General features: G+C 39.2%; 1 protein-coding gene and 1 pseudogene across 2 annotated transcripts in view; one reads left to right on the forward strand and one right to left on the reverse strand.

Annotated features, from left to right (window-relative positions):
• Nucleotides 1–7,386, reverse strand: part of LOC110289640 (olfactory receptor 1J21-like) — a 33,295-nt gene extending 25,909 nt beyond the window's left edge. Inside the window, exon 1 of one of the 2 annotated variants that reach the window (XM_029474611.1) lies at nucleotides 7,131–7,386. The gene's annotated coding sequence lies outside the window, so the exon portion shown is untranslated. The remainder of the gene's footprint in view (nucleotides 1–7,130) is intronic. The other variant, XM_029474610.2, reaches the window with a different exon arrangement.
• A 5,761-nt stretch (nucleotides 7,387–13,147) lies between these two features.
• Nucleotides 13,148–15,018, forward strand: LOC110290373 (leucine zipper transcription factor-like protein 1 pseudogene; annotated as a pseudogene).
• Nucleotides 15,019–27,008: the final 11,990 nt, after the last annotated feature.

A 27,008-nucleotide genomic window follows, 5' to 3' on the forward strand; every position in this document is an offset into this window, starting at 1 on the left:
CACTTGACTGGCCTTCCTTATAATCCTCAAGGACAAGGCATTGTGGAACGTGCCCACCGTTCACTCAAGTCTTATTTTATAAAACAAAAGGGGGGAGTTGATGAGACTCTGCCCTTAGTGCCAAGAGTATCTGTATCTATGGCACTCTTTACACTTAATTTTTTGAATCTTCATGAGCAAGGTCGCTCTGCAGCTGATCGACATAGCTCAGACCCTGATAGACCAAAAGAAATGGTCAAATGGAAGGATGTCTTAACTGGTCTGTGGAAAGGCCCAGATCCTATTTTGATAAGATCCAGGGGAGCTGTTTGTGTTTTTCCACAGAGTGAAGACAACCCATTTTGGCTGCCGGAACGACTCTCCCGCAAGATAGTAATCAAGGATGGTGTGGAAGATGCTGACCTCTCGAGGACTGCTCCTGATTCTGACAATGCTAAATTTGTCTCAGGTTACTAGTATGAGGGGCGAACAGAGATGGGCCATTCTCTCGACTTTCCCTAAGCCAATGCCAGCTCGCCATGATGCTATAGTTTTTCCAAAATTCTTTACTACTAATAAAACATTAGATTTACCATATCTACCCTATGGTCCTACCCGAGCACCATTAGGAGAAAATCGCTCTTTATTAGAACAGGGTTCTTTATGTTTTCAAATTAATGGACCAGGAAAATGTATCAACCTCACAGCCTGAGCTTTGGGGAAGATTAATGAGCACCGAGGAGGTTGGGTGAGCACAACCCAAGATATTTCCAACACAGATATAACCTTTATAAATCGGACCTTCTGGCAGAAGGCAATTTGGGTTAATGGTACATTTCTACCACCTAACTTTTCAGACAAAGAATGTCCCCCCCCCAAAGAAAAATAGCCCCTCATTGTAGCTTGGAAGATGAAGGGCTGATCCTGCCTTGGTCTGATTGTCAATCCTCCATCACTCGTTGGGCAGATCAGAGTAAAACCTTTTCCTTTTCTCCCAACATGATGGCTGACCCAGAGAAGGAATTTGTTATAAAAAAGGGACTTTACATACAGGACTTTAGAATGTATCCCTTTCACAAGTGGGTGCTTTGTGGAGTCAATGGCAGTTGTACAGAACTCAATCCTTTGATCTTTATCCAGGGAGGAGCAGTTGGAAAGGCTTCTTTTACTGGCATCTCAAGATTTGCTCAGTATTGGGGAATACATGCTGCCTCCCAGGACTCTTATGGATATACTAATATCAGTGTAGAGATCACTGGTTCAATAAAACTTTGGTAAACCAGATTAATTATCCATCTACCCCAGTCTGTGTTTACCCCCCCCCCTTTCTTGTTTATTCTTTAAAATGATTCATTTGAAGTCTGTTCCAATGATTCTTGTTGTATTTCTCAATGTTGGGATGTAACAAAGAACACCCATGCCATGGTGGCCCAGATCCCACGTTGGATCCCTGTTCCGGTGGAAACACCCTCCACCTTATCCCTGTTTAGACAAAAAAGAGATTTTGGCATTACTGCTGCCATAATCCTAGCAATTTCAGCCAGTGCAGCTGCTGCTACAGCTGCAGGGTACGCTATAGCTAGTACGGTTCAATCAGGCACAAAATTAAATCAGCTTTCAGCAGATCTGACTGATGCCATCACTGTCCAAACTTCTGCTAGTACCAAGTTAAAGGGAGGACTGATGATTTCGAATCAGCGCCTTGACCTGGCGGAGGAACAGATAGGCATTCTATACCAGATGGCCCAGTTGGGTTGTGAAAGAAAATTGGGCGCTCTGTGTATTACCAGTGTCCAATATGAAAATTTTACTTATGCAGCTAATCTGTCTAGACAGCTTTCCTTGTATCTTGCAGGAAATTGGTCTGAGGGATTCGATGAGACTCTTGAGGCCCTGAGGGTGGCAGTTTTAAAGATCAACTCAACACGAGTAGACCTGTCATTGACAGAGGGCCTCTCCTCCTGGATTTCATCTGCATTTTCTTATTTTAAGGAATGGGTGGGGGTGGGATTTTTTGGTGTTGCCACCTGCTGTGGACTTGTGTTCATGCTCTGGTTGGTTTGCAAGCTCAGAACCCAACAAACAAATGACAAGGTTGTGATAGCTCAAGCACTTGCTGCCATTGAGCAAGGGGCCTCCCCCAAAATCTGGCTATCTATGCTCAAAAATCAGTTGACATTGGTGGCTGGCCTCTTTTGTAGAGTTCGCCCTAGGTCATTTAGTAGTTACTGTCACATAGTACTGCGGTATCCAGGGACAGGCAACTTTCCTCATGCACAGATCAACCTAAGACACGGGCCCGGTGGTGATAGGGTTACCCTATGACAGGAAAGGCTGTGACATTGGAGGAACGACCTAAGACAGGAGCCATAATGGATGGACATGACTACACAGACCTAGTCCAGCCTCATTTTAATAAAATAAAAAGAGGGAGATGTGGAGAGCCGTGCCGCAAGCAATCGTGAGCCATGAGCAATCGCCATTATAAGATGGCACTGGCCTCCGCTGTGCCTAACTAGTAAACAAGCCTTGTACACAGGTGTGAGAGTGAACTCACTCCTAGTCACTGCCCATTTCGGGGCGTAGTAGTGGGGTGATGGGCGAGCAACAAATCAGGAGCTGACACGCCATATCAGGTGCTGAAACGCCATGGCTGAGGGGTATATAAGCGACGCCATTTTCTGGGTTCAGGGTCTTCCCTCTTGAAGAAGCAATAAAGCTTTTGCTGCAGAAGATTCCGGTTGTCCCGAGTGTGTTCTTGCCGGTGGGGACAAAAGCTCAGGATACAAAAGCAATTCCCATCAAAATTCTAACACACTACTTTACAGACCTTGACAGAACAATTCTCAACTTGATAGCTAAAACAACCATAAACAATATTAAAAAAAAAAAAACTTCCAGAGGTAGCACCATACCTGACCTCAAGCTGTACTATAGAGCAATAGTAATGAAAACTGCATGGCACTGCTATAGTAACAGACAGATTGATGAATGGAATAAAATTGAAGACCCCAAAATAAACCTATACATTATGGGCTCCTGAATTTGACAAAGAAGGCAAAAACATACAATGGGGGAAAGAAGCATCTTCAACAAATGGTACTGATCTAATTGGATGCCTGCATGTAGAAAAATGCAAATAGATCCATATCTATCACCCTGCACCATATGCAAGTCCAGTTGCATCACAGACCTCAACTTAAAATTGGATATACTAAATATGATAGAACAGAAAGTAGAGAATTGCCTTGAACTCATTGGTACAACCTAATGGTTAAGGGTCTAACATCAACACTCAATAAATGGAACCACTTTATCTACTATATGGCAAAAGACAGTGACAGTAGGACAAAAAGACATTCTACAAATTTGGAAAGAACCTTAGCCAACCCTACATATGCCAGAGGGCTAATATCTAAAAATTATAAAGAACTCAAGAAGCTTGACACCAATAGCCCAAATAACCCAGTTGAAAAATGGGGTACAGAGCTAAACAGAATTCTCAACAGAGGAACATCCTATGGACTAGATACACTTAAAGAAAAGTTAAAAGTCCCTAGTCATCAGGGAAATGCAAATGAAAACAACTCTAGATTCTATCTTGCACCAGTCAGAATGCCTAAATTCAAAAACTCAAATGATAGCACATGCTGTCACAGATGTAGAGCAAGAGGAACACACCTACATAGCTAGTTGGTTTGCAAACTTCTACAACCATTTGGGGAAATCAATTTGGTGATTTCTCAGAAAACTCGGAATAGTGCTGCCTCAAGTCCCAGCTATAACACTTTTGGTTTGAATATTCTTTGGGCAGGGAATAGCACTATTAGAAAGTGTGGCCTTATTGAAGTAAGTATGGTCTTGTTGGAGGAAGTGTGTCACTATGGAAGTGAGCTTTGAGAGATTCATCCTAGCTGCCTGAGAAAGCTAGTCTTCTGTTTGCTTTTGGCAGAAAATTTAGAACTCTCACCTCCTCTAGGGTCATGCCTGCCTCAATGCTGCCATGTCTCCTGCATTGATGATAATGGACTGAACCTATGAACCTGTACTTTGGCCCCAATTAAATGTTGTCTTTTATGAAAGTTGCCTTGGTCAAGGTGTCTGTGGTAGTTTAAATATGCTTGGTCTAGGGAGTGGCACTATTTGTAGGTGTAGCCTTGTTGGATTAAGGGTGACCTTTTCAAGGAAATGTATTACTGTGTGTATAGGCCTTTAGACCCTCATCCTAGCTGCCTGCAAATCAGTCTTCTCCTAGAGGCCTTCAGATGATGACGTAGATCTATCAGCATCTCCAGTCCCAAGTCTGCTACAATGCTGTTATGTCCCACCCTGATGATAATGGACTGAAATTGTAAGCCAGCTCCAATGTAATGTTGTCCTTTTAAAGAATTGCTCAGTCATGGTACCTTTTCACAGCAGTAAAACTCAAACTGAGACTAGTTGGTACCAAGAGTGAGGTATTTCTGAGATAGGCTTAACCATGTTTGTTTGGAAGAATCTGAACTTTGGGACTTTGGATTTGGAAAGCAGTGCAATGGTTTAAGTGGGATATACTAGTAGGAATATAGAATACTTTGTTTCAGGGGTGATTTGAACTGTGGAAGCCTAGCTCTCACTGTTACAGAGAAGAATTTTAATATGTGGCCAAGAGACGGTTGTGGTATTTTGATGAGAATATGAAGAATGTGGCTGCTTTTTGCCATTGTCAGAATATTCTTCTTGAGTCTAAGGTAAAGATTATATATATATATATATATATATATATATATATATATATATATATATATATATATATATATACTGCATTGATAAAGGTAGTCTCAAAAAAAACTAGAAAAGATTATGTTCTGTGGTTTAATTTTATGAAGAGCATTTAAATGAAGGAAAGGAAAAATATAAAATGCATGTAATAAAGGGTCACCAGCAAGTGAAATGGAGCTGACTCAATGAGATAAACAGATTGAGTGGATCAAGATCCCTCCCAGCTAAGTTTACATCCAAACATGGTGGTATACATCTTTAATTTCAGGAGACAGAGCCAAGCAGATCTCTGAGTTCAAGGTCAGTCTGGTATAAAGCAAATTCCAAGTACAGAAAAGCTTAAGTCCAGGTATGGTGGTACATGTCTTTGATCCTAGCATTTAGAAGACAGCAGTGCATGTCTGCAAGTTCAAAGTCATTCTTCAGAGCCAATTCCAGAACAACAAATCTTAGGCAATAACAGAAAGCTGGTGAGAATCTAGTAGAACAAGGAACACATGTTCCATCTCCAGCAAAAAGCAAAACTCCACAGGTTCAGCCAATTGGCTCTGGATTAACAGTCAAAAATAGAAGGAACTACTGGGACAATTGATGTTAGTTAGCTGGAGCTAAGAAATTGGCAGTGATTAAGAAGAGACCAGCATCACTGAGGTGAAATCCAGGAAGTGTTTTTTGAGAGGGTAAAGAAGCTGGGTTCCAGAGATAGTCAAGGTTGTACCTCATGCTACAGAAGGGCTTCATAATGTATAAAAGTCACCAAAATGGTACTAGTTTTGAAGGTCTGAAGGGATCATGGAGAGAAGTTGATGCTTGGAACTGTGAGATGCCAGGGAAGGCAGTGGTGAAGGTGCAGCCTCAGTTGCAGTTGATGGCCCAGGACTGAAATGCTCATGAGCCACGAGCAAACTGGGTTTACCTGAAAGGGGGGCTGGAAATGAAAATGTAGGGGTGCGAGAGAAGAATGAAGCCAAGACAACGGTTCTGATAAAGGCTCAAAGATTAATAAAAAGCTTGTTGTTTATAAAGGAAAAAAAAAACACACAAAACCCATCCCCTTCTTCGCTGGAGTATGTTGAAGAGTAAGGTCAGTGCAGGCAGCCAAAACAGCTAAGTTCCCATGGGAACCTGAAACTGCAGCCAAGACAAATGTCTCTGTCCAGGTTGATAAGACCAGTCATGGTAAATCTTTAAGGTCTACCTAGACTCCTCAAGGCTAGAAAGGTTACAATTCCCCCCATTTTTTTAAAGATGAGCAGTACCAGTTGCTGGATGGGGGCACAAGATTTACTTGTTTTCCTTAATCCTGTCTAGTGTATAGAGTAGCCAGGCAACATGTCTGTCCGAGGTCAGTGTCAATATTATTATGTCTTACCCATCATGGAAACATACATAGCATTGATGTATGTTCTGTCTTAGGTTGATAGGAGCTCACAATCACTCTTACCCGTCTCTGGCTAGCTGACCTTCTATAACACACTCTTTCCCATTCAGACCAGTTTTAAGCAATCCATTTTCTTTAAAATCAGTACCAAAAGCAGTACTTTCACTTTACAAAGTTTGGCTACCAGTACTTATATATGAATGCATGACAGTTCAGCTTCTAATACCTCATTAAAGAAACTGTTTTAAATACTATCCTGTATCAGTCTAGTTTCTAGGATAAGAATTACATAAAATATTATCCCAATTTAGAAGTATCTTTAGAGGCTTGTTTTCCTGGGTTAGCTCATGCTATGGTTTGTTGAGAATGACTCCAACCCTGAGTTACCAGTTTAAAGCTAACTTTCTGTTACCAATGTTACAAATTGTTAATCATACCCATTAACTTATAAGCCAATAGTCTATAACCAAGACTTGCAGAACATGTTTATACCTTTAAAATGAGTCATAAACAAAAATGAAGTGGCCACACATATTTACTTACTTAAACCAGACAAAAGTTTCTTACTTTTTCTAGCTGTAACTTCAAAAGAAAAGCATGTTGTCACTTTCTGAACCCAATCAATGCAATCACAGAGATTTTTCTAGGAAAAAACAGCTATCAGCTCACTTACAAAAGATGCTGAAATCTTTTGGCCCCTTTAAGATAGGCTTGTGTAGATAATCAGCCCCTAACAGGGAATCTCAGGTTGTACTTGACTCCCAGCCACAGTGCAGGGTAACTTATAAGTCTCTGCTGTGCCGTTTAAACAAGTTAAACAAAATCAAAGGGTAGACATCCAGTAGATAAAGTTTTATCCATTTTTTCCAACATGAAACACAGAACAACAATCATTCAAACAACAAAACAAAAACATACATAAATTGACAGACATATGGACAGATTGGTGCACACCCATAGACAGAGAGGTAAAGAACTTGATGTCCCAAAGGGACCAAGACATCCTCACCAGAACTATGGATATCTCCAGTAGGAGCCAGAGAGGAAGCAGGACATCTCCCAGTTTCTTCCTGTCCCTAAAAGAGTTCTGAAATAGCTTATATCTGTTTTCCTTCTCTTTTGCTAAAATGTTCCAGACAGGGTACAACTGATTTTCTGAAACCGTTTCTCTCTCATGTTCAAGGTCTAACTCTTCATCTCCTTCTTCTTCTGGGAATTCTTCCAGAGAAGGGCGAGGAGGCACAACGGTAGCTACTGATAGTTGCTCCCACAGCCCTGCTTTTCTAACTTCCCCAATTCCTCCTCAACTTGTTTAATAAATTCTTTCTTTTATATATTAACCATTCATACTTCTGTGAATTAAGGACAAAATAAATCTACTTGAGCTAAACATTAATTATAAAACATTAATTGTTTATATTTTTATAAATCATTACAAGAATAAGAGAATGACTCCATTAATATGTAATTTTAAATTATATGGTATCTTGTGATTGTGTAACAGTCTTAAACCCTGCTCCTCTCACCTGAAGCAGCTCCTTTAGGCTGTGGACAAAGGCCTGTTTACTATTACCCTGCCTCATTGTGCTGCCACACCTAGATGAAGTCAGTGTTGCGTCAGCACTTTCTCAACCTAGATCGTATCTCTTTGAATGCACCTTCTGCAACAACAGTCTCCAAAAGATAAAATTTATGGCTAGTGCTAGCATTAATGCTGTATGTTGCTTACTGTGCTTCATGGATACTTTCACTTTTCTTCTGTTTTCTGTGGAGTTACACCCAATACAGCATTTCTCAGTGGGTCCCCCCTATTTTCAGGCCCCTTGTTCAGGCACCATCTGTAGCTGTCCAGAAGCCATGGGTGAAATGGATTTACCTGAAAGGGGGGATGGAAATGAAAAGGTGGGGCAGGGGCAAGAGAAGAATGAAGCCAAGACAAAGGTTCTGATTAAGGCTCAAAGTTTAATCACAAAACACAAAAACACATCTCCTTCTTCAACTGGAGTATGTTGTAGAGTAAGGTCAGCACAGGCAGCCAAAACAGTTAAGTTCTCATGGGAACTTGCAACTGTAGCCAAGACAGATGTCTCTGTCCAGGTTGATAAGACCTGTCATGGTAAATGTTCAAGGTCTGCTTAGCCTGCTCAAGGCTGTGAAGGTTAAATTCATGCAAAAATGTTGGGGCTTGACACCATGAAGAGAGCCTATGAGAGACTATTGGTGAAGCCTAGTTGCAGTAGAAGACCATAGTGAATTGGAGATTGCAGTACCATAGGAGGATCATCAAGAACAGCAGTAGCAATGGAATAGAGTTACCCAGAGCCTAGAGTGCTACAGAGAGAAGAGCTGAAGATGTTACTAAAGCCCTTTGGAGAAGTCGAGAATATCATGTGTAGATGCCAGACATAGGAAAAAGAAGCTGCAACATTGACTTTGCCTTGGAGACCCCAAAATTTTGAGATGTCAGAGCTATGAGACATCTTCTGAGGAAAGCTGCTAGTAGGGAGTGAAATCATCTCAGGAGAAAGAAATTTGTTGTAGTCAACAAAGACGAAAAGCAGTTGGAAATCTGAAGATTGCTTTGACATGGAGATGCAGAGTTTGGAGTTTCCCCAGCTGGTTTTCTTCCTTGCTTTGTGGACAACAGTTAAGTGATTATATATATTTCAGAAGTGATTTTGAGCAGAGGACTTTTAAGATTCTTGAGACTGCTGTACTATGGGGTCTTTTGAAGTTGGACTAAATATATTTCTTATTATGCTATGTTTAGGCATAGCTCCCATAGACTCATATGTTTGAACAAGCCTATAGGGGCCTGGAAGTTGAATGTAATGGTTTGAATATGCTTGGCACAGGGAATGGCCTATTTGGAATTGTGGCCTTGTTTGAGTATAAGTGACCTTGTTGGAGGAAGTGTGTCACTGTGGCCATGGGCTTTAAGACCCTAATCCTAGCTGCATGGAAGTCAGTATCCTCCTAGGTGCCTTCAGTTGAAGATGTAGAACTCTCAGCACTTCAAGCTCCACATTTGCCTAGATGCTGCCATACTCCTGACCTGAAGATAATGGACTGAACATGCAAGAAAGCCACTGTTAAATGGTGTACTTTTTAAGAGTTGCCTTGGTCATGGTGTCTGTTCATAGCAGTAAGACCCAAACTAAAAGAGGACCTCCTCACAGCCATGGAAACCCTAACTGAGGCAGAAGTTGGTACCAGCAACTGGGGTATTGACCTGACCATGCTGTTGTTTCAGGACATTGAAAAGCTGTGGAATGCTTTAAGTGGGGCTGAATGAGCCAACCTAGTAAGAATATGGAAGGCATTATTTCTGAGGGTGATTTCAACTGTGTAGACCTTGCTCAAGAGGTTTCAGCAAAGAAGAATTTCAGTATGTAGCATAGAGACTGTTTTGTGGCATTTTGGTGAAGAATGTGGGTGTTTTTCACCCTTGCCTGAAGAGTCTACCTGAAGCTAAAAAGAAATTTAATTTAATCTCATTGACAAAGAAGCCTCAAAAAAAAGCCCAGCGAAGACTTTTTTCTCTGGTTTTGTCTCATGAAAAGCATATTGATCAAGTATAAGCAGGCTTTGAAAGGAAAAGGACAAAATGTATGCTTCAAAGAATAAAGGAGAACCAAGAAGTAAAATACAGCTAAATCCTATGTTCAAGGAGATAAAAAATTAAGGGAGTGGTGACCTCTGGGCAAGATGACACCCAGTTAAGCTTTTTTATGTATTTGCAGTTGAACAAAGAATATTTATTTAATGTTAGGCACTGTTACCTGGTTATTGCTTTCATTTGGATTTTTAATTTGGAATGAACTACAATTTAGAAATAGAGGATACATTTTGATCCAGATCTTAAGGCATAATGGCCATAAAAAGCTTAAGTGCATGCATGGTAGTACACGCCTTTAATCGCCAGAGACAGAGGCAAGAAGATCTCTTAGTTCAAGGCCAGGCTAGAACAGAGAAAGTTCCATGTGGAGAAAGGCTAAAGTTCCTGCATGGTGATACATATTTTAATCCCATAATACAGAAGATAGAGCTGTACAGATCTCTGAATTCCTGAACAGTTTATAGAGCAAGTTCCAGGCCTTACCAAGCTTAGGCAATGAAGGATGTAGAAGAAAATGAGGCCTGTTTTCAAGCTACAGCAAGCAGCAGATTTTGGCACTTTTAGTCATGTGGTGCTGACTTTAGAGTCAAGAATAAAAGGGACTACTCAAACAATCGATGGTGGTTAGTGTGAGCTAAAAATTCATTTGTGATTAAAAAGAGACCAGCATCATTGAAAGGAAATCCTCTTGAAGTATTTTCTGAGAGCACAAAGAAGCTGTATTCTAGAGATAGCCAAGGTTATACCTTGTGTGCAGCTGGCCTGGGTGATGTGTAAGATTCACCCAGGTGGTTCCAGCTTTAAAGTCATGAAGGGGTCATGGAATATTGCTGAGGCTAATCACTATGAGAGGCCAAAGAAAGCCAATGGTGAAGGTGCATCTCAGTTGCAATTGATGGCCCAAGTCTGAAGGGGTCATGCAAAGAAGTTGAGGCTTAGCACCATCAAAGTAGCCTATGAGAGGCTATTGGTGAAGTCTAGTTGAAGCAGAAGACCCCAGCTTACTAGAGATGCCAGTACCATTGGATGTTCACTACGAATAGCAGCAACAATGGAGTGGCCTTAAGCAGATCTGGGAGTACTACATAGCACAGAGCTGGAGATATGACACAAGACCTTTGGAAGATCCCAGAAGATTACAAATCATGTGTGGCTCCCACACATTGGAATAAGAACATGCAAATTTTATATTGCCTTGGATACTTCAAGATAGAGATGTCCAAGACCTGAAATATCTTTTGAGAAAAGATGCAGTCAAAAAAGATGAAAAGAGTTGCATATGTAAAGAACCCCTCTACCTCAGACAAGGAGATGCAGAGTTTGGAATTTTCCCTACTGAGTTTTGGTCTTGCTTTGGTCCACTAATTTTTCACTATGTCATTTTAGAATGATAATTTTATATATATACATATATACATATATATATATATATTGATATTAGAGTATGCAATCTACTTTTTAATTTTTATTTTATAGAATATTACCAATAAGAGATTGCATGAATATCAGAGAAGACTTTGACATTTGGACTTTTAACACTGTTGTTACTGCTATAGAGTATGGAGACTTTTGAAGTTGGACTAAATGTTCTTTGCCTTATGCTATAGCTAGGTATGGCCCTCATAGACTCATGTATTTTAACAAGCCTATGGGAATCTGGGAGTGGAATGTGATGGTTTGAATATGCTTATCTCAGGGAGGGACACTATTAAGACATGTGGCTTTGATGGAGCAGGTGTGGTCCTATTGGAGTAAGTATGTCACTGTAAGGGTGGGATTTGAGAATATCATTCTAGCTGCCAGAGGAAGCCAGTCTTCTCCTGTTTGCCTTTAGAACAGTTTTTTTTTCAGTGATTGTTTTAGTTGATTATTTGTATGATACAATACTCTGCACTTGATCTTAGCCAAAAGGCCGAGAAGCGATGATACAATACTCTGAAGAGTAACTTAAAGATAGAAACTCCACATGAAGACCAACCAACTAACCCTGGGGCTCTCAGCGACTGAGCCACCAACTAAAGAACATATATGAGCTGGACCTACCTCCCACCCCCACATATGTAGCAGATGTGCAGCTTGGTCTTTATGTGAGTACCAAACCACTAGAGTGGGGCTTTCCCAAAAGCTGTTGCCTGTCTACGGGATATGGTCTTTTAGCTGATCTGCATTTTCTGGTCTCAGTAGAAGAGGATGCACCTAATCCTTTGGAGATTTGATGACCCTGGGCAGGGGTATGACCAGGGTGGCTCCCTCTCAGAGGCAAAGGGTAGGGGGGAAGAACACTTTGAAGGGGTACTGGGAGAGGGGCAACATTTATGATGTAAATAAGTAAAATAATCAACAGAAATACAAACAGACAAACAAACAAACAAACAAAACATAACCTCTATGTCTAGACATGGCAACCACAAGTACTGTGTTCAGTAAACTACATAGGATTTTCAGTGTTAAAAAATGTTCTTGGTATCTGGTTCATTTGCCTTGAGTGTGCTCTGCATTTCAGTTTCTAAGTGTCAAGAGACTAAGGTCATAAAATGCTGTTCCATTAGATGAACAAAAAGGAAACTAAGGTTAATGATTAAACTGAAGTGCAGATCTCTAAGGAAATAGCTTATGCAGTAGTATCAAGAAAAGACTGGGCTTTGGTCTACAAGAGAGAGCTATCTCAAGCAGATTACAGAGTTGTCAGTTTGTATCTATCATTGACTCAGAGTCATTCACTTACCACTCCCATTCACCCCTTCCTCAGAACCCTCTGTCAAGTTGAGCCTGATCTTGGGCACACAGAACCTATGAGTTTGGCTTAGGATCTAGGTGAGAAGTGGAATCAACTGTGGCTCCTGTAGCAGTCACACTTGGTGATTACCCAAGTGATATTAAGTGGTTCATGGGGGGGGGTTCATGAGTGTGAGCTAGGGTCAATAAGGTCAGGATTTGTAGAGTCTTAGCTTTAGGGGATCCTGAGGGTGTCATAGGAGTCTTTATCCTGACACTTCTGGGGGGATATGGCACTCTCTCCCATCAATTGCACTATTGTTGGGTCATTTCTTATCCTGCAAATTTGACTTGAGAGTAATGAATCCAAGTTTTTATTCTGTTGAACTTTACAAACATCGACATTGTAAGGAACACCATGTGTGGACTTTTGCACTGGGGCTCCAGGGTCTTGTGATTATGTCACTTAATCCAGACCTCATCATCTGGTTTAAAGCAATGTAGATTAAGAGGGGAAGCAGACTCATAGATGTGATGGATGTTTGAACACATTTATTTTTCTACCCTGTGGAAAGCTTGCACTACTCCAGAAATTTTTGATGGTCATGTTCTCCAAGAACTTCAGATTGAAGGTAAGGTAGAAGGTGGTGGGTCATAAAGAGTAAGGCTTAGGTTCCCATTGGCAACCTGCAGCTTCTAAACAACCTCCTTTCCTCAGGCCCCAGGTGCCGGCCTCCCTGTTTCCTGTCTGATCCCGCCGCCACCATGGCAGAGTTGGGCCTAAATGAGCACCATCAAAATGAGGTCATTAATTAATGCGTTTTGCTCTTTCAAAAAGAGGCTTGAGACTTAAAACAGTAGATTCCTGCTTTTAGGACCTCAAGGAGAGCAGGCTGGTGGAGGAGACTTTCACCATTGATGAGGTTTCAGAAGTCTTAAATGGGCTGCAGGCTGTAGTACACAGTGAGGTGGAGTCCGAGCTCATCAATACAGCTTACACCAATGTCCTGCTTCTATGGCAGCTGTTCTCCCAAGCTGAGAAGTGGTATCTAAAGCTACAGACAGACATCTCTGAACTTGAAAACAGAGAATTATTAGAACAAGTTGCTGAATTTGAAAAGGCAGAATTTGTATCTTCAAGTAAAAAGCCCATCATAGATATCACAAAGCCTAAACTTGTTCCAATTAATGAAGGTGGAACTACAGAGCTCCTAAACAAGGAAATTTTAAGACTTCAACAAGAGAATGAAAAACTAAAGTCAAGGCTGAAGACCATTGAAATACAGGCTGTAAATGCTCTGGATGAGAAGTCAAAATTGGAAAGAGTACTTCAAGATTTACAGCTCGATCAAGAAAACCAACAGGATTTGCTAAAGGCCCAAGACTTGGATGACTTGGAAAATACAGTTGCAACTCTTAGGAGTGAATTTCAGAAGACACTTAATGACAAGACAGAAAACCAAAAATCTTTGGAGGAGAACCTAGCAGCAGCCAAACATGACCTCCTCAGAGTACAGGAGCAGCTGAGCATGGCTGAAAAGGAGTTAGAGAAGAAATTTCAACAAACAGCAGCTTATCGAAACATGAAAGAGATTCTCACCAAAAAGAATGATCAAATCAAAGACCTACGGAAAAGACTGGCAAAATATGAATCTGAAGATTAAAGACTGGAGGTTTTGCCTAGAACCTGCCACACATGAACATACAAGCTATCTCCATTCACCTCAGGGATGTATTTAGAAGCATTTTGTCATATTCTGTTCTTTTTCCAATGTTTAGGCTTTCCTTGTAATATTAGAACTATCATTCTTATCTTCAGTTCTGTAATTGCGAAGAGAAAAAATGATTCTTTTCTATTGTCCCAAATACGCCTTTGTCATATGCTCCAGAGCCTCCATGCAAGTACAGTGAGATTTCTTCATGGTAGACAGCAGTTTAGAGTGGGAAGAAGAGCCATCCTTTTGCGTTAGTGAGTGAACTTTTTAATGTTAGAGAAGCTGGTAACATCTATACTTGTACAGTCCCTAAGTATAAAGATAAATAGTAAAGTTATTAATATTTTCAAATAAACCTTTTATTTTAATAATGAAATCTTAATTATTTATCTAATCATCAAAATGTATAAACTCATGGAAAATATGTTTACTTTCCACTCTAGTCAACATTTCTAATCAATTGTAAGGGAGAATAAGCTGAACCTTTAACCTCAGTTAACCTTTGCATCTCTCCGTCATGAGTGCTGCTTATTATAGAAGATGCAGACATTTTTTGCATCCTTATTTACCATTGGTCTGTGTTATGAACAGAGAAGTCAGATTCATCCTATACTTTCACAGTTTAAAAAGCAGATGGACTCTGAGTACGTGTAACCTTTAGAATTATTTGCAGAATATCCTTTTAGCTTATATGTGAATTAGAATTCTTTCAAACTTTCAACATAAAGGTACTAAGTTCCAGGTTGAACTTTGGTTTGTATGTGTATAGAAAAGTGGCATTTTCAAGAGATTTTAATATCTCCATTGATGTACTTTTCCTCGGGTGACCATATATAAAGTATCAGAAACCAGACATGACACCTACAATGAGTGGTGCGGTGATGTGGTATGAGAATAAATAAAGACCACAAGGCAGGTAAACATGTCACGTGTTAACATGGAGGAAGTGTTCTATTTCTCAAAGCAAACATGTCACATCCTGTGTGAACACTCTAAGAGAGGCTTTTCCATCTCCACCAATAGGGAATTTATTCCCAGAGAATATTACATTGACCAAACCTTACATCTTTATTATTTTCACTCACACACTTCATATTAGCTTTGACTATACTGTGGGACTTTTGTAACTTTGTTAAATACTAAACGAACAAATAATAATGAAGTGATTTCTCCCTAAAAAAAATAAAAATAAAAATAAAAATAAATATAAAAATAAAAATAAAAAATAAAAGCTGGGAAGGCAATCTTAGGATGATGAATGAATCTGAAAGGGAAGAGAGGAAAAAAATATAAAAACAAAGCAACATTTCCTACGTATTTTTTTTCATCCATTTGTTTGCAGTTGGACCGCTCTTCAGTTTCATGTAGGGCTTGCATTGAGGATGCAGTTTCACCCTGTGTTTCTTTAGCCCAACATAATTCCCTCTCTGAAATTCCATTTGTGGACCAGGATGTTTTGAATAAGTCAGAAAACCAAACCTTGTAACTAAGTGGAAGATGTGTCTTTGAGAAATGGTTTAATTGTATTCTCCCTACACCTTTCTCAGTTGAAGGCCAGGAAGAAAAGACTTGATAAGACACGGCACCACATGTAATACATTGCTGGTCAGAATTTTTATTTGTTTTGTTGGTGGTGGCTTTGAAATATTCTGTGTAGTATGTTCTACTTGTTGAATAATAAATTCAAAAGTATTTCTGAAACCTTAAAAACTGTTAAGCAGTAAGGTAAACAGATGGGTTTCATAACCATTGTGATGCCTGTCTTCTACAGCATGTACTGCGTAATCACTGTGCCCCTGTCTCGTACCTGTCTCGTGTGGCACTAATTCTCCTTTTTTCCACTGTTGTGCTTTGTTTTTAAACTCAAACCTCAGCAAAATTTCACTTGGTTTTCCAGTTTTAAGATTTACTGAATCATTTAACTGAAAAAGCCTGTTTAGTCTATATATTTTGGCTCTCTAGGAAACTGCTTGGAGCCCTAAGTGAGCTGATAGTGTACAGACAACTGTGGACTGTCTGCTGGTAAACCATCTTAATGACGCTCTTGGCCAGGGTGTAGCACTTAACCTACTATGCACAGGGCTCTGGGATCAGAACCCACACAATAAAATAAAAACAACTAAATAAGATGTGGCTTTTATTTAACTTTAAATTGAAGCTTTTGCAATTATGATTGAGACATTTTGTTCACAAAAATAAAATGCAAAGGGTTTTGTTATTAATGCCTTCAATTTTGTTATTAATATCAATTTAAATGGTTATTTGCTCTCATCTTACATGTGTATCTGTCTGTTGAATATATATTTAATCATTTGTTTATGTCTTATAAATCTTATTATATAGAATATTTTGCTCTTTTAAATGTGTAATAATACTTGATAAAGCCTTTACTATCTATTATTTCCTCTTTGATAAACTGAGATTCTTAGATATCTTTATAATTAAATGTTTGCATTTTTAATACATTAGATTATTAAAAAAAAAAGAGTAAGGCTTAAAGTGTAGGTGGTATTTCTGACCTTGTAACAGGAATAGGGAAGAAGGTGCATTCAGTTTCCACACTTAATTTAGTTAAGGTCTCTTTTAGGGTCCAATTCATTCTGTCTATGTATCCTGAGCTCTGCGGATGGTATGTATAATGAAGCTTAAAATCTGTCCCCATAATTTTAACAAGTGACTGTGTTATCTGACATATAAAAGCAGGTCCATTGTCAGGTTCCAATAATAAGGGTAGCCCATACCTGGGGATGAGATCTTCTAGCAGCTTCTTGGCTACTACAGTGGTGGTTTCCTGAAGTCCATAGAAGGCTTTGTCCATCTAAAGAGTCTATTTAATATATTCTCCTATCACCACTCCCCAGTGGCCTCATAGAGGGACCTAGCAATCTCCATAAAATCCTGGCATACAGAGTCTACAGAACCCTGCTGAGCCCATGAACTCATGAATTTGAAACCAAGTCTGGGAAATCAGAATGTTGAGGATCATCTCTTTTCGAGCCTGAAACAGCAGGAGTTATCATTCCTTGGGTATGTACCTAAGGTAAGTTACCTCATTTTGGTAGAGCTGAGCCTTTTTAATGGACACCAATCTGGCCCAGTTCTCTGAGCAAGGTGGTGGTTACCAAATTGCAAGTGTCTTTATCTGGGGTAGCTATAATGAGGGCTTCAATATACTGCAACAGTGTTATATGGGAGTGAGCTTGCTGCTACTCACCCAGGTCTTTATGGAGTGTCTCATTAAAAATGGTGGGTGAGTACTTGAATGCTTGTACCAATCGAGTTCAACTTGGCTATCCATTAGGCCCACACTCTGAGTTCTCCAATGGAAGGCAAACATGGGCTGACAAGCAGGAGCTAGTAGGAAGCTAAAGAAGGCATTCTTGTGGTCCAGTATGATGTAGAGGTCTCATTTGGGTGGCAGGCTGCTCAACAAGATGTAAATGCTAGGCACTGTAAGATGAATATCTTCTATCATTTTGTTGACTTTGCTTACATCCTGTTTAGAATAGTACAATGGGGCTTTCTTACTGGCAGGAGAGAGATGTTCCAGGCTGACTGGCAAGGGACTAGTAGCCCTTGTTCCCAGAGTTGATTTGTATGTGACATTCTTCCAAATTTTGCTTCTTAGGGGATGGGGGTATTGGCAGACTCTGGCAAGGCTGGCATTGGCCTTTTATTGCACCAGGATTGAGGCTTGGTATTTTGTTATTCCCCTGGGATTTTTCTCCACCAGTACCCCTGGAATCTCTTCCTATAATCTCTCCAGATATTGGTCTTTATCAATATTTGGGGGAGATGTGACATAAAGCTTATATTCTTCTTCTAATACCATAGTCAAGATGTGTAAGGGGCCCTTTCATACAGAACCTACATTCTCTCAAGTACAAAGTGGATTTGTGCTCCCATTTTAGTCAGAAGATGTCATCCCAGAAGCCAAGTTATCTTGTTGGGAAGGGGTCCCATAGGTTGTTTCAAGATTGAATGTTGTGTTCTCGTGTCTACCAGAAAGTCTATTGGCTTCCCCTAGACCTTTAGAGTTACCCATGGCTCATGAATTCTGATGCCCTCAGTCAATTAATTTATCTTTAATTTCCAGAACTCTAAACTCTTTTTTCTTTTAGCCTTTTGGGACATTTGTTCTTCTGAAGTTCCATTTCTTTAGAATAAGAACATTGATATTTTTGAAGACAATGCCCTCTCCCCTTTCTTGAGAGGGCTTGCTTCTCCATCCTCTTCCATATGCATATTATTCAGCTCTCATGTATCTAGTCTCTCTCTCTCTTTCCTGGTGGATGCCAGTAACATCTTGCCAAGTCCTCTGGTCTGCCTGTCCTCTGCAGCCTGTCTATTGTTATAGACTATTTCAGGTATTGCTGTGAGTTCAGCCATTCCTTAACTTTGTAATCATTTCAGCCACTGAAATTTTCAGCTATGTCTGACACCACCTTGTCAACAAAGGCTAGATTCACAACAGATTGGTTTTTACTTACCTCCAGGTCAAAAGGTGTGTAGGTGTGGTAGGCATCCAGTAATAAAAAAATCAGTAAATGCCTTTAGTCTTTCCTCCTTACCCTGCTCAACCTGTCCTACCTTCTATAAATTTATTGGTATTTCAGGCAACCTCTTGGAGACCCTCTCACTAGAATCTGGTGATAGGCCTTACCCTCTCCTCACCTGAAGGGCTGTTAGTGTCCTAGTCCCAACAGGTCAAAGGAAAAAACTCATCAATAACAGCTAGAATTGTTGTAGGCTAGCAGCTTGCTCCAGGAACCAATTTCCAGGTTGTAGCAGTCATGTGCTCCTGCTTCTCACTTGTGAAGTGCACCTGCAAAAGTTGTTGGCAATCATCCTATGTGGGGTCATAAGTAATCATTACAGAATGTCATAGTTCTAGTAGGGTGGAGGGTTTCTCTGAGAACTTATGATTCTGCATTTTCCAGTTATACAAGTCACTGGTGGAAAAGGGAATGTAGGTCTCTATTATCTTCCTGACACTATGCCCTGCTGGGTGCAGGAAGCAGAGGCATTCCTGCCCCAGGATTCAATGAGAGCAAGCCATAGTGAGCCATCTTCACTCATGAGGCAATGGCTGCCCCTCCCTGCCTTCTGACCAAGCCAGCTCTAGGGGAGCTCAAGCAGTGCTTTCTTCCTGATGCCTGCACTGGCACATGAGTTTCACATCCTGGTCCAGGTGGGAGTCATGGTCCTCAGCAGCCCAAGACCAGCCATGACAATGTAAGGTTTCTATATTATCTGTGCTGCTCATCAGGGGTGGCTACAGGGATAACAGAATGGTGGTACAATCTGTTTGTCTCCTTCCACTCAGGGGAGGGCTTGGTATGCACCCTCTGACCTCCCCTGGGCCGGGATCAGTGGTGGTGGCCATTCATTCCTGCAAAAGATAGTTTCCTCGACCGTATAGTTAAACTCAGATTCTCCACCAGTCCTTTGAAGTCATTTAAGTGTGCATCCCCAAGATGAGCTCACAGCTCCTTTTAAGCACAGATAGAGGAATTTTAGAGATAGTTAGGTCATTTTTAACATGATTGGCTAAGTAAGCAGCAGTTACATTAGACAGTCACCTGTGTCATGATGCCTTTCAAGAATGTAAAAGAGAACAAGAAAGCTACTAACACATAAGCACAGAGTTAGGCCTATGAGGGACCTAAAATGAAACCAAAATTAAAAGACCAAAATGATGGAAAAGGTGGCCAATCCTGTAAATGGGCTCCTCGAGACCTGTGCGACTTGACATTATCCACAAAAACCTTAGTCAGACTAGTAAAAGGGGGTCCAGAGTTTTCTTGGAACACCCTAGGTCATAAGGTAGTTTTTGGCACTCACCTCCTCCCTCATTTGGCTTCAAAATTGTATCTAGGACACCAGACAAATCAAAGAATGAGGTGAGACAAAGACACAGCGTAGAGTGAGACAAAGACGACAACACAGATGTACACTCAAACTCATAGTTTACTATCTTTAAAAAGTGCTCCACTATCAAGTCAGGAGGATCCTAACAATTAACAACTAATGCACTAAATGTAAGAATCTGAAAGTTACTGAAGGAAGAACCCAAAATCAAATACAATGCAAAAGCAAAGAGAGATTATTCTGAAGAAACAACCAGCATTCGAGGTCAAACATTCACATAAAATGGCATCCCCAAGATGAGCTCACAGGCTCCTTTTAAGCACAGCTAGGGGAATTTTAGAGATAGTTAGGTCATTTTTAAAATGATTGGCTAAGTAAGCAGCAGTTACATTAGTATATTTCTAATTGGTTGGTTGTTATATTAGCTTTACCAATTTTGGTCAGGCCTTAGAGAAGTTCCAGGGACTGCCTAAGTCTTAGTATAGCTATCTTTCTTGGTTAGATATCTGTTCCGTTGATGATGAATGGCTCATTGTTTGTGGGCTTTTTTTTTCCTGAGAAGCCTTATGTGCTTCCTTGGGAAACTGAAACCTAGGGCTTGTTATCAAATGGAGGTTCAATCAGACTTCTAAGATTCTTTGGAGAAATCAACAAGATAGACAGACCTTTATTCAACCAATGAGGAGACACAGAATATCCAAATTGACCAAATTAAAAATGAAAAGGAGGACATATAAAAAACACTGAAGAAATTAGATCATACTTTAAAAACCTATACTCCACAAAACTGGAAAATCTTTTTAAAATAACATTTTTCTCAATAGATACTGCTTAACAAAGTTAAATCGAGATCAGACAATCAGTTCCAAGAGTCCTACAAACCCTAAGGAAATACATTCATTAAGATTCTCCCAATCAAAACCTTCAGGCTCTGATGGCTTTGGTCCAGAATTGTACCAGACTTTCAAAGAAAAACTAATACCAATACTCCTCAAGTTATTCAACAAAGTGGGAGCAGAAAGAATATTTCCTAATTCAGTTTATGAGGCCACAGTCACCCTAATATCTAAACCTTCCAAGACTCCACAATGAAAAAGAATTTCAGACCAATTTCTCTCACAAATATTGTATAAATATACTCAAAAATATACTAGCAAACTGAATCTAAAACAACATGAAAAATATCATTCACCATGAGGAAGTAGTCTTCAACCCAGAGAGAGAGAGAAAGTGAGAGAGACACAGAGATGGTTTAACCTATCTCAAAAATATTAATCCAGAATTTCTCCTGTCTAAAGGAAATACAGGAGCAAAGAGTGGAGCAGAGACTGAAGAAAGGGCCATCCATAGACTGCCCCACCTAGGGATTCAACTGATCTGGAGACACCAAACCCAGACAATATTGCTGATGCCAAGAACCCCTTTCTGACAGAAGCTTGGTATAGCTATCTTCTGAAAGGCTCTGCTAGAGATGCAGATGCTTTCAGCCAACCACTGGACTGAGCACAGGGACCCCAATGGAGGAGTTAGGGGAAGGATCAAAGAAAATGAAGGGTTTTGTAACCCCATAGGAAGAACAACAGACAACTCAGGAGATGTAAATCCTAGGAAAAATAATAGCAATTACAGACACAAGCATCACCTACAGAAAATAAACAATGGAAAAAAGAATCTCAGGTGTAGAAGATATGAAAAAATGATGCATCAGCTTAAAAAATGCTAAATCTAAGAAGTTCATGACATAAAATAACCCAGAAAGTTTGGGTCAGCGTTCAAAGACTAAACCTAAGAATCATAGTAACTGGAGAAAAAGAAGATTCCTAGCTAAAAGGCCAAGAAATTATCCTCAACAAAATCATAGAGGGACTTTCCATATCACAAAGAAAGGAATGGCTATAAATGTCTAAGAAGCTTACAGAAAAATAAAGCAGTAAATGTACAGAACAATGACAGACTATTAAAAGCTGCAAGAGAAAAAGACCGAGTAATATATAAAGGCAGATGTATCAGAATTATATCCAACCCATCAACAAAGACTCTAAAAGGCCCTGAGAAGTGTCTTGCAGGCCCTAAGAGACCACAGATGTCAGCCCACAATACTATAGCTAATAAAACTTTCAATTACCATAGATGGAAAAAACAAGATATTCCATGACAAAACCAAATTTAAAAATATCTTTCCACGAATCCAGCCCTACAAATTTACTAGAAGGAAAACACAAGGATTTACCATCCTTACATACAAGAAAATATAAGAAATTAAAATTTTCACAACAGCAAAACAAATAGGAGAAACACACACACACACCCAACATCAATATCAGCAAACCAAGAACACACAATCATTGGTCATTAATATCTGTTAATATTAATGGACTCAATTCCCCCAGAAAAGACACAGGCTAACAGAGTGGATGCATAAACAGAATCCATCTATTTACTCCATACAAGAAACACACCTCTGCAACAAAAATAGTTACTACATCAGAGTACAGGGCTTGCAAAATTGTTTTCCAAGCAAAAAGACCCAAGAAACCTGCTGGAGCAGCCATTCTAGTATATAATAAAATAGATTGTCAACCAAGAGTAATCAAAAGAGAAGGGGAAGGACACTTCATATTCATCAACAGAAAAATTCAAGATGATGTCTCAATTCAGAGTATCAATGCCCCACATGCAAGGATACCCACATTCATTAATGAAATATTTCTAAAGCTTAAATAATACTTTGAAACCTACTCATTAATAGTGGACGACATCAATATCATACTCTCACCAATGGACAAGTCATCAAATCAGAAATTAACAGTGACAAAAAAGTTGTTATGAAAACATGGACCTATCAAATATCTACAGAATATTTCATTCAAAGCATAAAAGAATACATCTTCTTCTCAACACCTTATGGGAACTTCTCAAAAAGTACCCATATACTTGGTCACAAAGAAAGCCTCAACAGACACAGGAAGATTGATACAACCCCTTGCTTCAAACACTTCCTAGAATTCAATGAAAATGAATGTACAACGTACTCAAACTTATGTAACAGGATGAAAGCAGCATTATAAGGAAAGTTTATAAGTGCTTTCATGAATAAATTAAAAATATGAACATCCCAGGTGAAAGTTCTAGAAGAAAAAAGAAGCACAAACATTCAAGAGAAGTAGATAGCAGGGAATAAAAAAATTCAGGCTAAAATCAACAAAATAGAAACAAAGAGAACAATACATGGAATAAATGAAGCAAAGAATTGGTTCTTTGAGAAAATCAACAAGATAGACAAAGTCTTATATAAAAAATTAAAATACACAAAGACAATATCCAAATTAATACAAACAGAATTGAAAAGGAGAAGATAACAGAAATTAAGAAAGTCTAAACAACCATTGGATCATACTTGAAAAACCTATATTCTACAAAATAGGAAAATCTAAATAAAATTGACAATTTTTTTTCAGAAGATACCACTTCCAAAGTTAAGTAAGGATCAGATAAACAATTAAAATAGTCCTATAGTCCCTAAGGAGATATAAAGAGTCAATAAAAGTCTATCCACTAAAAAATGTTCTCTTCACATGGCTTTAATCCAATATTCTACCAGACTTATAAAGAAGACCTAATACCCAAACTCCTGAAATTAGCCAACAAAATAGAAGCAGAAGGAACACTGTGAAGTTCATGTTTTAATGCCTCAGTTCATCTGATACCCAAGCAATACAAAGACTGAAAAATGAAAGAGAATTTATGACCAATTTCCCTCAAAAACATGGATGTAAAAATATTCAATAAAATACTCACAAACTGAATCTAAGAATGCATCAAAAAGATCATCCAGCATGATCAAGTAAGCCTAATCCATAGGTGCAGAAATGGTTCAACACATGAAAATCCGTTAACATCATCCACTGTATTAACAAAGTGAAAGAAAAAATTTATAATCTTGTCATTTGATGCTGACAAGGCCTATGACAAAATCCAACAAGCCTTCATGATAAAAGTCGTGGAGAGATCAGATATAAAAGGAAAAAAAAAAAACCTAAACATAATGAAATCAATTTACATCAAGTGGATAGTCAACATCAAATTAAGTGAAGAGAAATTTAAACAAAATCAGGAACAAGATGAAGCTTTCCACTCTTTTCATTCAATATAATAGTTGAAGTTGTAGATACAGTATTAAGACAACTAACAGAAATCAAGGGATATAAATTGGAAAAGAAGTCAGAGTACTAGCTATTTGAAGATGATGTGATAGCATGCATAAGCAACCCCCCAAAATTCTACCAGATAACTCCTACATTTGGTAAACACATTCATTGAAGTGCCTGGAACTGAGAACAAAATCAGAGAAACAACTCAGTGATGGTGGCACATGCCCAGAGCACTTTCAAGGCAGAAATAAGTGGATCTCTGTGATTTGAGGGCAGGAAGGTCTAAACAGCTAGCTCCAGGACAGCCAAAACTACACAGAGAAACGCTGTCTTGAAAAACAAACACACACACACACACACACACACACACACACACACACAAAAAAAAAAAAAAAAAACAGGTAACCAACACAGTTCAAAATATCCACAAATAATGTAAAGTATCTTGGAGTAACTCTAACCAAGCAAGTGGAAGACCTGCACGAAAATAATTTTTAAGTCTCTGAAGGAAAAAATAATGAAGAAACTATCAGGAATCAGAATTATGTCTCATGCTCATTGATCAGGAGGATCAACATACTAAAAATGCTCATCTTTCTCAAAGCAATCGACAGATTCAACACAATTCCCATCAAAATTTCTCATCAACAATTCTTTACAGACCTTCAAAGAACAATACTCAACTTCATTTAGAGAAACAAACAAAAAACACCGCAGAATAGGTAAAATAATAATCCTGTACAGTAAAAGAACTTCCAGAGGTACCACCCTCACTGATTTCAAGCTGTATTATGGACCTATAGTAATAAAAACCATATGATATTAGCACAATTTCAGACAGGTTGATGAATGGAATCAAATTGAATATCCAGATATAAATCCACACATACTCAGACACCTGATTTTTTATTTAAAAAAGAAGTCAGAAATACAAAATTCTTGGGCCTTTGTCTTTTAGTCTCTATTGTAAAGTGCTGGCCCCCAACACTTGGAATCTACATGCAGCCCCTGGGAGCTTGCCCCCTAGTTAATTATGATTGGTGAATAAAGATATCCACAGTCAATAGCTAGACAGAAGAGACATAGATGGGGTTGAAATTTCACAGACTTGGAGAGAGAGAACAAGGAGGAGGAGGAAGGAGGAGAGCCACCATGGAAGAAGAAGAACATTCAGGAAGGAGGAGAGCTGCCATGGGTTAAGGACCCAGAGAATGTGGCCCAGAGGGTTGACCATCTGGGTTAAGAGCAGCTCAGAAGGAACATAGTAAATAGTAAATTATAACTGGTGGATATGAGAGTAGATTCTAACAGCATGAAGGATAGGCAGCTGCCCACCTACTGTGCTGCCTAAGGCATATTCAAAAATATGAAGACTGTGTGTTTCTTCTAGAAAAATTAATGGTTGCAGGCAGGGAAGCATCTTTGAGTTGGAATTTTTAATATTTCCTACTGTGCACAATAATGGAAGAGCTTCTTCAACATATGGTGCTGGTCTAACTGGATGTTGGCTTTTAGAAGATAAATAGATCCATATCCATCACTCTGCACAATACTCAAGCCTATGTGGATCTAAGACCTCAACATAAAACTAGATACACTAAACCTGATTGAAAGGAAAGTGGGGAATAGCTTCGAATGTATTAACACTGGGGACAACTTCTTGAGCAGAACTCCAATTAGAATAGTTAATAAATGAGAAATACACACACACACACACACACACACACACACACTCCCCTAACATTAACAACTAAAGAATAAGAAGCCATGAATTTAATTTGTGCCCATGGCAGGAGTATGAGAAAAAGGGAAGGAGAAATTATGTAAATACAGTATTTACATATAAGTCATTCAAAAGCAATTTTAAAAAGAATGTCTTTTAATGGACTTATGGATACACAAGCAAGAGCAGGTGTGTGTGTGTGTGTGTGTGTGCGCGCACGCGCGTGCTCATTGTCATAGTCTGGTGTACATGATATATACTTATGAAACAATTTACTGAAGAAATAACATCTTATATAATGACCTTCTAGTGAGTTTTAATACATGTAAGACATTTTATTTTATCATAATTATCTAATGCATTTAGCTAGATTAAAATTGTATTCTCAGAATAATTCATTATAACACAGTATCATTAGATAATAATGGGCCAGTTAGTTGGTTTAGGCAAATTTATACCAAAACAAAACTACTATGATCATTCTAGTGAGGTTCCTAACACACCATTCCAGCCAATATGATCTAGATGCAATTGTTAATATAACATTTTCACCATGTATTAATTCAGCTCTGGAAGTAACTCTAGAAAGGGCACAAAAGTTGCTTAGTTTCCAGTATACTGTTCTAAACTCCACTAATGTTGAAGCTTGTTGTGGTGTGGTACTGGGGTTAGCTCTATGTTTATTCTTCCAATAGTCTCAACTGCAGCTGGTAACAAGACAACAGTACTGGATCTGTATTAAGTGGAGTATTGTTGGTGGAGGTAATAGTATGTCCTCAGCCCTAGACTAGATTCTTGGTCTGGTTCTAATGCTGCAACTGCAACTGGAACACCTCTGACAGTAGCTATATAGCAAAAAGTGACAACAAAACCACATTTTGTACAACCCTTATTCAAGAATTCTTCCAGGGACAGTAAATAGCCAATAGGAATATGTGCCTTGAGACAGTTTCTCTTAGTACAATCTAGTCTGTCCTGTGGGAACTAAAAAGGGGGCCCAGGGGAAGAGAGGGAGGACAAAAACACACCCCTCCAGAGTTCCACCTATGCTCTGGACAGGCAGATGTGGGAGGGCTGCCACATGCTTTCCACT

This window comes from Mus caroli, unplaced genomic scaffold, assembly GCF_978045245.1.
Source record: "Mus caroli unplaced genomic scaffold, Mus_caroli_1 scaffold_2, whole genome shotgun sequence".
Lineage (NCBI taxonomy): Eukaryota > Metazoa > Chordata > Mammalia > Rodentia > Muridae > Mus > Mus caroli.